The sequence below is a fragment of the Manacus candei genome, unplaced genomic scaffold (assembly GCF_025592945.1).
Source record: "Manacus candei isolate 608988 ecotype Guabito, Panama unplaced genomic scaffold, ASM2559294v1 h1tg000014l, whole genome shotgun sequence".
In the NCBI taxonomy this organism is placed as follows: domain Eukaryota; kingdom Metazoa; phylum Chordata; class Aves; order Passeriformes; family Pipridae; genus Manacus; species Manacus candei.
The window spans coordinates 72,288,604-72,304,347 of NW_026138062.1; the positions used below are offsets into that span (position 1 = coordinate 72,288,604).

Consider the following 15,744-nt stretch of genomic DNA (forward strand, 5'->3'; position numbering starts at 1 on the left):
AGGGGAGACCTTATTGCTCTCTACAACTCCCTTAAAGCAGGCTGTAGCAAGGTGGGAGATCAATCTCTTCTCCCTAGTGACAGGACAAGAGGATGTAGCCTCCAGCTGTGCCAGGGGATATTCAGATTGAATATCTGGAAGAATTTCTCCACAGAAAGGCTTGTCAAGCATTGGAAGGGACTGCCCAGGGAGGTGGTGGAGTCACCATCCCTGAAGGTGTTCAACAAACTACTGGCCTTGGCACTCAGTGCTCTGGTCTAGTTGACAAGGTGAAGATCAATCAAAATGATTCTGTGATTCTGTATGTACAGTTGGAGAAAGGTACTGTGGAGGATTATAAAAAAATGTATTGGGACAAGTTATTATTGTGTAACATGCAGAACAGTTTCTGATGCTGGGTGTGTCTGAGCATTTAGCACTTGAGTGCTGTGTATGCAGACTTTTGTTAGTCTCCTTGGCTCTGAATAGTGTTTGAAGACCACAATTCCCCTTGTCTCATAAGCTTCAAAGATATTTTTGCATTGATAAAATATGAAAGCACATAAGGTTACACCACTGAGTAATTCACAGCTAATGAATAATAGAAGTGTGTAGCACTTTTTGTCTAAGTGAATAAAACCGACCTGAAATGATTATTTGCAACGACTTACATCCTAGGCCATAATAAAAGAACAGGTTTCACTCTAATAAATACGAACTAAGAAAATCTGCAGCAAGAGGGATTTTCAAGAGACCTTTCCCCCCAAAGTGAGCAAGCAAGATGATTTTTAAAACTTGTCCTATTGTTTCAGTTATTTAGTGTATGAATGACAAAATTTTGAGCAACAGCTACTCAATTGCATCCACCTGTAAGACATATAGGAAGGAAAAAAGAGGCATGAAAAATTCAGGAATAAAACAGCAGAGAAGTTTGTACTGGCATAAAAGTGAAGCAAAATCCTCAAGGTCTGCACTTGTTTGTCAGTAAGAAGAGTCTGTTTGGAGGTATAGCTTGTGACAATATAATCCTTGCTAATAGTATGGCACGAATGATGTTCGGCTGTGAATTAAAGAGAAATGAGGAGAAACAGCAGGTTTCAGAGTCCTGAGCCATGGCACCATCAATTACCTGTCTTGCTCAGGTCCCGGGAGGTCTGGTATTTTCCCAGCTACAGCTCCTTTTAGGCAGCATCTCTGTGATGGAGCTGGGAAGCGTCACTGCACTGCTTAAGAAAACTGCCATGTGGGGAAGTTCTTGTGCAACAAGCCCAGTCTAAAATTATGTTGAAGGCAGCATGTGAGGCAGCACAAAATGATCTCAATGAATTGGATTTTTGCTTTTTTCATGACAGCACTGGCTAGACATTTTATCAGCTAATCAAAAAATGGCATTCAATAGACTGAGCCAGTATCTGATTATAAGCCTCACAGAATGTTTTGAGATTAATTGATTCAAACAACTGGTCTTTTTTTTCTTTTATCTTGTATGTGAGCATACACAACAACAAATACTATATTCCCAAACTTGAACTGCAAATTTAACCTTGTTGGAAAACATGAAACTTGACTCTGCTTTCCTTTCCCATGTTTCACAGAGGTGTTCTCTTAAATAGAACACAAAATAAGAAAGAAGGATACCAGCTGTGGCTTGAAATGGTGTCTTCACATTTTAAGAGTTTTGAAGGATATCATGTGCCCGGAAAAGAGAAGTAAATCTGTCCCTTGACTTTAGATGACTGATCCCTTTCTGAGCAAACTGTCAGTCTATGCCAGTGATACACAGCCAGACATTGGGTGCCTTCTACCAAGGATTTCTAAGCTTTTCACTCTTTTAGGCACAAGTGAATTATGGCAGCAAGAAGGTTAGACAAAGCCTTTTTGAGTTTTCCTCCAGCAATACCATGTAGTGATAGTGCTCTTTTGAAGTAATATTTATTTGCATTAGTTCTTGTCAAAAGTCCCCACTAGGTGGGTTTTTTAGGTCTGGTGCTAACATTTTTTTTTGTACCTTTCCATTCTCTTTCATGATCCCTGAACTTCATGTTTCAGTCCTACCAGCCTTGCGTTATGCTTACACATGTATTAGAGTAAACACATGCACTGTTTTCTCCAAAGTCTTCCAGATTCTTGCAGTCTCAGGAGAGGAACCTGAAGATGGCCTCAGGAAAGGAATCATAAATAGGTGCATATTTGCTCTTGTGACTGTATACTTTAATCTAATTGAGCATTCATGGAAAAAAAATCTGCTTTATTACTTACCATAAATCCAAGATAATTCTATTTAATGTTCCTTTAACTGACAAAAAAGGATAAACATAGCTAACTATAAACATGACATAAATAAAATCTGGCATTCCTTCCATTCCCCACCCACCATCCCAGTTGGCTATTTTATCATATCACTCAATATAAAATTTAACAGTATGGTATATAAATGATCCTTTTTCTATTCTTCTGCATAATAATTGGATGGCTTCCAGTAATAAAGAATAGTAAAGCTACAATTTATTCCAAATCATAAACATCTTTGTTTTATATGTGCTTCTTTGTTTTTATTGTGGAGAAAACAATACAGCAGCCAACAGAGAGCTACATCAGCAGAAAGCAATATTTGTTTGAAAAGAAAAAGAGCCACTGGAATTCAGTCTGAATTTAGCTGACTTGGTGTCTTACTTCTTGGCTCAGGGAAGTAGAGGAGCTGCTAAAACAGTGTCACAAAATTGATGTTAATAAATTAGTACACTCATAAAAGGAGACTCCCAATTTTAGCACTAAGAGCACACCATTATACGGAGCATAATGTAGTTTAAAAGGCACACTGATAAGTGGCTGTATTCAAATCCATTCCTGTGCCCTTTTGTGTTCTTATCTACCCTGGTCCAGCAGACAATCCAGCTTTTCACTAACCTTTGGCACTCCACCATCAGCAATAACCCCTGCTCTCCTTTATATCCCCACAGCTCCTGCAGTGAGCATCACCTGTGGTATGTGCCATTTGCAGCTGCAGCAGCAGCAGAATGGACCTGCTCTGGTGCCTGCTGGTGGAGGAAGCTCCATTGCTCAGGGCCCATGGGAAAACCTGTCTGTGTGCCCCAAAGCAATGCCTGGGAAATGGCTAAATACCTATCATCTCCAGTGAGCTGAGCCTTAGCCTATAATCCTGGTAATTGCTGCTTACTGAATGGGAATAACAAAACAGGGTCTTGAACTGATGTAGGGCATTTGGCCTGCTTCTAGCAAAACTGTAAGATTGCTTACATTGGAGATAAATTCTTTTTATTTGAATCAAATAAGTTACAGAGGTAGAATCTCAGTTTTTAAATAAAAGATTTCCTTTAGATATTAATTTAAGGTGGGTTTTTTTGTAACCATATGTGTATTTAAATTCCTCTTGTACATTTTTGAATGTGTTTATGCTGAAATTAGAGAAAATTTTTTCTTTAGGAATCTATATATATTTATCATTAATATGAATATGTACATTCATATGTACGTAAACAACTTTGAATTGTAGCAGCTCTGTAAGGGATTAAGTAGGCTTATAGTTTAACAATAATAGCTGCAACAGTTAATAATGAATAACACTTTAAAAAGGATAGGTTTAGCAGAGCTATAGAATAGAAATAATTACAGAATAGAAATACTTGCAGAAATGTCATTCCAATTGTCTGAACTGAGTGCTTTTCAGTCCTCCTTTTCTTTTTTCTTTTGTGGTTGTTGTTTGGGTTTTGTTTGTGGGTTTTGTTTTTTTTTCCTAAGGTAAATCTGGCCAAGAAATTTAATAAATATATTTTCTTAAAGCAAAGGTCAGTTTAAGATCTAGACAGTTATATTCAGTTGTAAACTTAGAGAGATGGAGTCAGGGTTTTCAACATGACAGCACACATTCTTCTGAAAGCAGAGAAGCCTACTTAAATGAAAGCTTTTTGCTGCTGGATTGATATGTTGAAAGAAGTCAAATTCAAGTCAAGAAATGTCCCAGACTGAAGACAATTTTCCTAGTAGTAAAAGTACAAGAAGATTACCAGGGCTGTAGAACAAAAATATTATCTCATAACACAATTTACAATAAAGCAGGTAATATTATTTTCTCTTTCAGAAATTCACTGAGACAGACAGCAAAGAAATTATGTATTTTGAACTGTCAGATATGCTTACCATATTTTAGCATTCTCATTTATGTATGTCTGACATCTGATTTTGCTCTGGACTTCTCCAAAGAAATATATGCATAATTGCAAACTATCACCTTTTAAAAACAAAAAAAAAATAGTCATGTGGTGAATCAGGAGATAAAACACAGGCAGAAGATTCTGACTCTTACAATTGAGTGACTGACTGGAAATAGTCTATAAATTCTAATCCTGCTCTGCATGTTCTTTATTTTTATTGGAGAAAAGGAACAAGCTGTCACACTAGAAGTATCACATTAACTACTACCTATTGATTGCTTGTATATTTGTTTTTTTAGTTCACAGCAAGATACGAATATTGAGGAAAAAAATATACCAGAAGGAATTCTGCGAACACGATAATCTAAAATCTTTTATGATCTAAAGGAACTTCCTACCTACAATTCAGAGTCCTGGACATTATTCATCAGAGACCATAAACAACAATATCAGGATTAATATGGCAAGAGTTTGTTTCCCCCATACTGGTGCAAAAAAATTCTACCTAGCAGGGAAAAACAGACCTCTTTTAGCTAATGTGCTTGTCTGCAAAGCAATTTATATTGCTTCAGACTTTGCCCCTGGCTGGTGCATACAGGAGTTGGGGCTCCTAATTATTTTACAGACATTATTAAAAAAAAAAAAGACCTTCTATTACATCATTTTGTTTTCTCATCTTTTCAAACCATCTGATAGTTTTTGAAAAGGTGTAACAGGGATATAAAAAAACACCTATCGAGTGCAGCTATATTGTACTGCAAGGCCAGCAGCACTGCCCTAGTGCAGGGAGATACCCATGTACCATGTGAATATCAGAAAAATCTCCTGAAACATGGGGAAAATAAGGGTTGTCTAGGAAAAAAAAGGTAACAACAAAGGAAATAGGTAGAGACAGATCAAGAGTCTAGTCCCATTTTGAGCTACTCTGGCTGTCCTATGGTCAGTGACGCCTCTTAGCTTAGCTAAGTTTTTTGACCAAAATGGGTAGAATGCTCTGAATTTAGCTGGTCACAGGAATCAACCAAGATCACAATCAGTTGCTCCTTCACTTCCAGGTGGGATCAGAAGCAATCACGTGTGGACAAATGTAGCCTCAGAGGAGCCATGACAGGGTGAGTGTTGAAGTGAGATTTGGGGCCCATTGATTTCCATTGCTTTCCTTTTCTTTGTAAAAATGCAAGGTTACAGTTTTTGGGTTCACTCCTCTGTCCTTCAGAAGTTGGAGCTGTTCACACATACCACATGTGCAGTCACAGTGGGTCACCAAATGCTGCCTGCAGCACAGGAGCAGCAGGGCTGGGTGAAGCAGGATGCCCACGGAGCTCCCTGGAGGAGGAGGAAACACTGAGGTGGGTCTGAGGAGTTTGATAAATGGGGCAGGAGGCAGATTCGTGAGCTGCTACGGGAGTTTTCTTCTCTCACTGGTTAACTGTACAGAAATCCCTTCCTTTCACAAAGATCTGCTTCCTTGGACTTTAGTGATTCATTAGGAGCTTCCTCATGCATGGGATTTCTTCTGTGGGAGAAGAGCACGAGAGTAGAAGAAATAAGAAAGTGTTGTGTAAGCTGGGGTTGTGCAAAACTTGCAGGGTTCCGGTGCTGTTGTTACTTTAATTATTCAAATAAACAAGAGACATAAATTATCTTGACAGTGCCTGCTGGCCACCTGCCTAGCCAAATGTTGGATAAAATATGTATGATATTCAAGGAAGAAATATGGTTGAAAATGGCGTTATACTCTTCTAGTAAGCTCTAGCTGCTATTGGTGTTTAATTAGTGACTGTAAAGAGATTTCTTACTAAATTATTGTGTGGGATTTTTAAATGCTGACTATACTAGCCTAAGGATAATTAAGGGACTATGCTGAATATAATCTTGCCTTTAGTAAAGGCAGTGGGAATATTTCTTCTCTTCCCTTACTTGTTACTGTGTTGAAAGAAGCAAAATAAAAGAAAATGTTCTTATGTTTAATAAGTTCAATGAGGTTTTACTGAAAGTACTTCTATCCTTAATAAATAACATAATTATTGAAAAAAAGGCCATTCAGTCAAAAACTAGCACTATATTTAAGCTAATAATTTTGGTGTTGTTACATATTTATTTCTTTTCACCACTTCGCTGTATATGTTGGCTCAAGATAATGAGTGGCTTTGTTAATTCTAAGAAGCCTCCATCCCCTGGTCTCTTGAACTCTTCTTTCTTGCTTAGATCAGCCTTTTAGTCTCACTGGTATCTCTCATCCAGTATGCTTCCACAGACCAGGGAATAGGTTCCTTCTCGAAGTGCTGTCTCCTACTATCTTATCCCCTCTCAGCTCACAAAGCTGCCTGATCATGCTGGAAAAATGGAGGATTTCTGTGGTACAGCTGAAACAGCAGTGACATACAGTAAAACAACAGCATGACCTTCAGCTGCAATAGGGTTCTGTTGAGCTGAATAGCCTGACACATGGTGACGTTTTTTGGCCAAATAAGTAGTGGCATGTCTTTTGAAAAGGGGGAAATCCTGTATTTTTATGATGGATATCAATAAAGGACTTTGTCTGCCTATCTTATCAATGTTGGAATGAGAAGAAAAGTGAGGCCAGAGTGGAGTAGAGGAGAGAAGATATAATGGAAAACTGCTTTAGAGACTTAAATTATTTCCATATTCATTAAATAGCAAAGATTTCTAGAGTTAACTATGAGCATATATTTGCTTATTAGAGATGCATGGGAGAAAAAATAAGCTGAGGTGATGTTAGAATAAGCTGTACAGAAGTAAATAGCTTTCGAACCTTTCTTTTTAAATATTAAAATTCCTCTCAGTTGTATTTGAAATGTTTAATGAGAGAGAATAAAAATGTACTCTATTCCAGTCTTTTCCCCAGCTGGGCTACAAATTTGCTTACAACCTTATTGTTATCATGAAGTTAATAATCACAGTGACAGCAGAGAGCAGTTGGAGTGTGTGAGACTTTCATTTCTGCTGGATTCAGAATCCCACTAATGACTTCGATCAGCTCTTTCCTTCCTCCCTCTTCTTCTGGAGTCATGTCAGATCACGCCACCTCTCAGAGCGCATTAAGCCTAATGTGGGATTTGAGAGCATGTAGAGTGCTGCCCAGTGTCAAAGCTCTTTGGAAGAGGAGCTCTTTGAATTAAAATCTCACATTAACTGTTTGGTGGAATTAAAATAAAACCTAGAGAGAGGGAGCCTGACCAATTTCTCCCCGAGGGCTTTACCAGCTTGGTGTCTGCACGCAGCCCTCAGATGCGGCAGGTGCCTGACAGCAAGGTGAGCAGGAGTGAGCAGCAGTCAGGACTTCTGACTCTGAGGACACATCAGAGAAATCTCTGACCACACTTGGTTCCATGGCACGTGATCACAACTATTTCGTGAAAACCCGTAAACAAGCTGAAAAATAAAAGAAAGGCGAGCTGGAGCCAAGTTGACCTCCTTCAATCACCTAGTAAAGTATACAGGACTTGTATTCAAAAAGTTTTAGTAACCCCTACAGCTGCTAACCCTTTCATATCACAAGTAAAGTGAGATTTTTTGGCAGTGCAGATCTGCAGTTTTTCTCGTATGAAATGGAAATACTGCATATTGAAATGAAAAAAAACAACCAAGCGACCAAGGAAAACAACCTGAGGCGTTCAGGAACATAGCAGGTATTTTTCCTCAGTTAGGGGAAATGTTATATAGCATTCAAGTGAATGTATTCTTTGTCTCACTCAGAAGCCAGCTCAGCTGATAACACATTAAAATTAAAACCTTTTTCCAGGAATATGACATAGTAAATACGTCAGTTACGAGTAGACTAAAGGTACTTTCAAATGAGGCCTGCCCTCTGACAGGGTCAGATTATGAGTGCTTTGGGAAAGATCTTAAGAAACAGAAAACATGGGGTAAAATTTCTCCAACATGGTCTCAAAATCCTGTAATCTGTCATTTTTCTGCAAGTAAACTGTAGTTTGTGATTTGATGAACCAGAAGTTTCAGTTACCCCACTGTCTTTCATAGATATTCATGGACCTTTCTTTCATTTCATCTCATTTCTTATTGTTTATATACTAAGCAGATTTTAAAAATGCTACTGCAATGAGCTCCATCATTTAATTATAGCATAGTACTTTCTCTCACTAACTGCCCTCTTAATCTCCTGTTACGTACAGTGGCTGTTTTCTTCTTTCCTTTCTCCATGCCATTCATGATTCTGTACCTGTTATTTGATTATATTTTTATTGTATTATATTTATTTAATCTATATTATATTTTCTTATGTTATGCATGTTCTTTCATTTGTCTCATTTCTAAACTGTAGAGCTAGAGTTGATTTCGATTCTCCCATAGAAAAGACATCATGACAGTCATTCTGCCTCTTCCCTGCACCTTGTCTCATACTAAAATGTGAACTTTGGAAGGTGCACATGGTTTGCACAGGGCAGTCAGAACACGAATAGTCTTTCCTGGAAGATATGTAGTTTTACAGGGAATCCAACCCATTGCAAATAGATTATGACAGATAGATTATGGCAAATAGATGATGCAGGAGGGGATGAGGCATCAGCTGAAGGCGAATCCTTAGATTTGTTGTTATGAATGCCTGATTTCACAAAATTACTTAGTAATAATTTTCTAACATATGGTGTCATACTTACCAGAGGGGGTACTGACTTTTACGAAGATGTGCTGATTCACTGGAAGGGGAACGTAATAAAAGGCTTAACCATCAGATTTTAAAAGCACTATTTCAGATCAATTCGACAAAAGCAAATATTCTGATTTGGGTACTAGAAAAAAGGAAAAAAAGATCAGTAGGTTCCAACTGGAAGACAGATTTCAATTTTACAGAAATGTAATTTTCCTGACAATAATGTTGAATATGAACATTTATCTTGAATACATACAAAAGGGAAATAAACTTGTCAAATCCAGTATTCAGAAGTCAGGAAACAAAAAAAATTTAAGATTGGTCCTTCTTCTCTGTATTTAGTATTATACTAATCTGTAATTACATGAACATTTAGAGTATGTCCATCAGAACCTTTCTTTATTCAGTGTACAGAATTAACAGCACTACCTTGCCAATTGAATATTTTGTTTCATCTCCCATGGTCAATACAAGGCCATAGGCTTTCCTTAACTGCAGTACATTAAAACTCTGCTCCAAAGCAAAAATTGTTATTTCCTGATGGGCTTTTGTCTCATATCACTGTTCTAATATTTTAGTGTTTTAGATACAATAATAAATGTATCTTGCCTGAGCAGTGATTAAGGGATGTTGGGAGCTGGCTCAGAGAGATGAAGGTTTAAAGTGTACGCTCACTTTGGGGTTCAGCTTTAGATGTACGACTGGCTTTTGAGAGTACTTAATGATATTTTTGATGTTAAAGCAAGAAAAACATCAATTCAGTTGCAACTGTAGGGCTCAACCTTTTTTTCTCAATCACCTCCATCTGCAAGAGGAAATGTCTGACTAATCCTGGTCAACTGCTTGCCTACAGCACACAGGGAGTGGGAGGCATGTGCAGGCAGAGTATGCATGCCCTCTCCACCTTGAATAGGAAACTCCCTTTGTCTCCCCTGCAGAGGGTTTCCAGAAAGGTTGTTGATGCATTCCCAGAACAGGTGTCGTCCTTGCTTCGTCTCTTGCTCTTGCAAGACTCGACTTTTCCAGATATTTTAGTTAATTGGAGTCACATTTGCATTTACAAAAGTCATCTACTTGTGTAAATTGCCGTTGAATTGCAGAAGAAAAACAAAAGAGAAATCCAGTAACCAGTGGAACCCTTTTCAGGTAGATGAAATACTATCCATTTATTTCATTGGCCTTGCATAGAAATGGTAGACATGTTTTCTATAAGAATTCAACTAGAATGGAAAAAACCTCTCAATTTCATTGTTTAAAGTTCAGCAAAATTATTCAGTAGGTTTTACAATAGAAAGTGAGAGAAAATTTGAGTAGTAGGCATTAGAAAGTGCCCTTGAACTTTTGTGATGTGTATTATGTAAATTTATTTGTTTGTGGTTACATTTCTTTACTTTAATTCTGTCTGAATCATCTAAATTACATGCTGTAATTAATTCATTATTACTGCATTATCTGCTGAAAACATACATAAATAATGAATATATTTTGGATGTGTCTTGTTTGTTTTAATCGTTTCACCTCAGCATTCAGAATTTCCTCAGGCCATCTCTTGTGCTTTTGCTTCATGTGGAAAAGAGTGTAATATTTAATAGTAATATTCCTTTTTTTTTTACTGCAGTTTTTGCTGAGTTTTATGGTAGGAACTACGTAGTTTTAGCAGAGCAATTGTTGATTTACTGGATTTGAGTTTGAACACTGACTTGCATTAAAACATAAATGTTTTAATTGATTGTTGTAGAATGATTTAGGCAATAGTAGTTTTCACAGGTAAACTTTAGAGTCATCTAACTTTTTCCAGAGATTAACCATGAACTGATCCAACTCACTTTCAAACAATTTAAATAGCTTACATCATCATAAATTAGGCTATGGCACATCTACTGTAGTCTTTACTCCCATAAAAGCTCCAAAACCCAATCAGAAAAGATCTTCCCCTTCCACAGTTGTTGGTCACCCCTGTTTATTTGATTTCAACAAGCATGAGCACAATGACTGCAAACCCAGCATGCTGTGTTTCACACACTCTAGTGTAGGGCTGTCTGGTTTTCTACCAGCAGAGAATTCCCCTGGCTTTTCTGCCCACCACATTGTCCTGCTGCTTTGTTCACTCTATTGTTTTTTTCCTGCAGAGTGATACATTGCTGTATCTTCTCTTGCTGCAGCTGAAGTAGAGCCATCCATCATCCCAATCACTGCAACTAAGGACCTTATGGACTGGGAGTAAATTATGTAGCGTTGGAGAGTGAGAGATGAAAAGAGCAAGAGGCTTTTTCTATTTGGGTTGTGGTTTGGGGGGGGGTTCCCTCCCTGAACCTACTATTTTGCATTGCTGTTTCCTTTTACATAATAATTCTGCCTTGCTTGGGATCATGATAAGGTAAATGCAGCAGAAGTAGTTTCATTATTTTCAGAATGTAAATTTAATCAATACAAATGCAGTTAGCAGCTCCATAGCTGACTCGACTGTTGCTTGGGTCTGAATTTGAGTTTCATTTGTGTCTTTCCTTTCAACTTTAATGTAATGCAGATGCAGACTTCACTAAGATAAATGTACAGTAAACCATAAAATAGTGCTGTATAGGTGTTGAGTCCAATTTACTGTTATAAGCAAGCTCCTCTTCCCACTCAGATAAAATAAGATCCAAGAGAGGTGCCTGGCTTTAATTTTAAAGACTACAAATTATTAAAACCTGAAACTTTGCCCTCAAACTAAGTCATATCTTGGCACTTGAAATTAATTCTTAAATCTAACTTATAAACACAACCAGAGCCCAAAATCTCAGCAGTGTATCCTATCCAACAAGAACCACTTTAAAAAAGGAGATGATTAGGCCCAATTTTCACTTCTCAGTATTGGCAAGTGTCTCTTCCTTCTGGAGCCTTATGATCTCTCCGGTCTTTCACTTCAAACTTCTGGCCACCTGTGGAAGGGTATGGGAGGGCTACAGGGGCCCATTTCCCTGAGGTTGACCCCAGGCACCTTCAAGAGCAAATCAAGTGCTCAAGTGTATTCCTGTCTCCTACCAGACTCATAACCTGACTTAATTCTGCAGGCTGAGATGAGGGCTAAAGTTAACAACAGCACCTCGTGATGCCTTCCTCAGCTTCACATCCCCCTCTTCACCTTCGCCATCTCTCTGACAGTAGAAGTAAAAAGTACTTCTTAACCTTCAAAATTTTTCTAGGCCTTAAAGGCATTTTTCCAATTTGATTTAAGCTTCCAGCTTATACCAATTAAGTTGCTTATAAGTAGCTAAGCTACAAAGAGCACTGAAAGATTTGGGCATTAAGGTACAGATTTTTTTACTTCTAACAAGGCCACATTAGTTTTGATATCCCAGTTATGCTTCAGATTGGCTCTTGATGTTTAGTGTATGTCTGAAATGATGGAACAAAGGAATAATGAAACTGCAGTTTAATGACAGAAGGACCTTGTTTTTCACAGCCTTGTCATGGAAATTGTGTGTAAAGCTAAATTTGAGCAAGCTTTGTTGATATAGTTAATGAAACAATCAAAGATGCTCCTATAATCTCTTTAATAATTAACTGACAAGTTATAATGCCACCATTGAATCAGAGAACAATGAAATATCCTTTCTAGTCTTTAAAAAAAAAATTAATTTGCTCTGTATTTGGTAAACATAGTCAGAATATCAATTTCAAAATATGCTGAGAGAATTGTTTTGTAAGTCCATCTGCTTTCAACTAACCTTTCAGGAGAGACACTACAAGGTGCCACCCTGCTATCAGAAGTCATTTAATCTGAGATCTATCTGGCAAAGACTTGACCAAAGATCACCTTCTTTGTCCCTTAAAGTCTGTTTGCTTGTGGGATGAAGCTGAGGATTGGTGGGCTATGAGGCCATCACACCTCCACAGTGAAGCTGCGGCACAACGTGCAAAAAGTCATCTGTGCATCTTGTTGCACACTAAGCACTGGCATATTTACCTAAAAATTTACTTTCTTCTTTGTGGAAGGAAGTACTATCCTCTGGGGCTCTGTACAGCTTATCAAATCAACAGTACCATGAAATTTGCATTAATTTCCTTTTTGCTAGAGTATGAGTAAAAATTATGTGTACAACGTAGGTTTTTTTTAATTCCACTATAAGACTAGGATCTTTAAGTGGGTAAAACTCTTTTTGACAGCTGTGGTATGTTATTCCTTTACTGAAATTCACTGTGGTTGTCAGACCATAATAAGCCATATTTGGTCCAGACAAGGAATACTATAGATAGACCCACAGAATTAGACCTAGTATCACTGATACTTATAGGTCCGAGGCCGTGTACAAGGATAGAGTATTATTGCCCTGTTCAGTAAAACCAAATACACCTAATTTTGTGATGAATATTATGTCTGATGCTGATTAATGAAAGAAAACAGTAAAGTGAGATAGGAGAGGTACCATCTGTGTAAGTGCTAGGCTAGATGCAGTATGATGCCTACCCTCAGAGAGATGGCAGGTATGTGTGGGATTATAATGTAAAATGATGGAGAATTTCACACAGTGGCCATCAGTGTGTGTTTATTATACATCTGCATGTGGAAAACCAAACTATATGCCATCAATTAATTTATATCATATGATTTTGAGCCAAAAATATTTACTCTAAACCGAATTATTTAGAGCTTATTTTTGATAACCTGCATGCACGCGTATAAGTTCCAGACAGAAGTCCCTGAAGTCATTTCACACACCCCACTGAACAGCCATCAGACTGTTTTACTGATATTCTGGACTGGTTTTGGGTAGTGTAAGCTGCCATGAAACACAGTTCACGTCATTCACTGGGTTCACTAGTTGTCACATTTCCCTTTCAGTTGTCAAAGGTAGATATTTCCATTTCCTCACCCGGTTCCTTCATGTCAGAAATGAAATTTGTTGTTTTACAGAGATTACTGGCTCTTTATTTCCTTTCTTTACTTAATAAGGGTGGTTTAGGCTTTTTTCTTTCCTGACAACGTTTGTTTTGAATATTCATTTCTTTGCAGTATCTTGCAAATATACTTTGTACTAAAACAGAATAATTACATCTATTTCTGTTCCAGCTCTGCTGTTCTTAGACTCATTCTATTGCTAAGCTGACCTGGCATATTCTTAGCTAAGTAAGGCATGTTATTAGCAATTCTAATGTGCTTCATTTGAAACCCATATGCAGAAGGGAAAAGTTTTTAAAATATATGGAAGAGTAAAATACTGATCCCTATAGGATAATCACTTTCAAAACAGAGGGAACACCATCATAGTCAGTCTTTTTATTCTGGAAATCACTTTATTTGGGAGAACAAAAGGATTGGAAGAAACAAGAGTTATATTTTGCTTTACTTCTTTGGTTTCACACTGATTTCTAGTCATTGTTACCTCAATATCCCAGTTCCATAATCAGTACTCAGTTAGTATTCTTTCTGGATTGGATTTATGTCCTCTATGTTCTTATGTACTTTATTGTAAATTATCCTTTGATGCTTATTTTCCCCTTATGTGCCAGCTCTGGGAGACAGGTTATTGTATGAAACAAACTTTTTTTTCTTCTTCCTTTATCTTTTCTTTATTTTATTCTTTTTTAAGCAATTTTACAGCTCTCCCAGGTTGTTCGAAAAAAACTTTACAATGTAAAGTTTCATGCTCCCAGGACTCAACATTTTCAGGTTTTAAGACCCAAACCATAATCTGGGGAGCTATGAGTATCTTAAAATTTTTAAAACTTGAAATCTCTACTGCATTTCTCTTTTGCCCATTAATGGCTGAACTGTAGAAGCTGTCACCTTCATCATCAGTACCAAAAGTAAAGTGGTTATTATGCCACTTCTGATTACAGGTGTGGCCATAAGTACAGAGGGGACTGGGGAACCTGAGGTACCCTTTTGAGTGAATTTTTGTTATCTCAGCTGGAAGCTCCTACAAGTATTCAGGAAAACAATTTTTTATATATACATCTAAAAAGAGATTTTTATGGTGTGAGTAACTATGCTGTCTTCACATCTCCTGTCTGAAATTTGGGCCAATAAGATGCCAGGTAAAGGGACAATCTTGCCAATGTGTGGAAAAAGAAAAAAAAAAAAGAGGAACATTTTATATGTATGTAAAATATTCTACTTTTCTATTTTAGATCTGCCACTGATTCAGATTTTCACATTTTGCTTACACGAAGCTCTTATAAGGCTCCTTTGTGACAGAAGTGTTTAGGTATTGACTAAAATTTCTTGTTTACATCCTTTTTCTGAAAAAAAAGGGACTATAAAATCAACATTTTAAGCCATATGAAGAAGGAAAGCACTCCCTGATAATGCTCAGCTAGAAGAAGTGAGGGAATAGAGTGTTTTTATGAGGAACTGTTTAGGTAGATGAACATATTGTGCTTCTCTGCTGTATTTAATGTCTAGACAGGGAGAATATAAAAGTAGAAATTTTGTATGCCTTTTTTTTCCTCCCCAAACATATAGGTGTGTTTAGAGCATGCAAATCTTTCTTTTGATCTCTGCTACTTACAGAGACCCCACTGATATAGCTCCTGCTGCCTCATAGTCTTTAATGCTTCCATCTTCAAATGGTTCCATCTCACTTCTCCTTCCCCTAGGAAGGATGGCACTTATTCCCCCATTTTAAATGTGGACACCTAAGGTTAGATTTTAACATCCTTGGTTCCCAAGAACAAAAAAAGAACAACCTGAAGGGAAGAATCCCAGGTTAGATTATTTTAGCTTAAATATAAAGAGAGCAAATGAACAACCTTGTACTGGGGACACATCTTTGGTTTACCTCTGTCCATTCAGCCTTCAATACAAGGAGCACAATTTCAGCATTAGTTTAAAGCTCCCAAAAACTCTCCAGGCTGAACAGAAACTGATTTTTTTTCCGTAAGTCAAAGATAGACACTGGGCTGCTGGACAAAATTATGGAGAAAACTGATCTGGGAAGAAGGAAGGGTTATGTAGGGAGGAGAAAGGCTCAG

At 37.5% G+C, this 15,744-nt stretch overlaps 1 protein-coding gene across 1 annotated transcript in view; it reads left to right on the top strand.

Moving 5' to 3' along the window:
- Positions 1-11,768, top strand: part of ROBO2 (roundabout guidance receptor 2) — a 941,272-nt gene extending 929,504 nt beyond the window's left edge. Inside the window, exon 30 of the transcript XR_007903157.1 lies at positions 11,753-11,768. The gene's annotated coding sequence lies outside the window, so the exon portion shown is untranslated. The remainder of the gene's footprint in view (positions 1-11,752) is intronic.
- Positions 11,769-15,744: the final 3,976 nt, after the last annotated feature.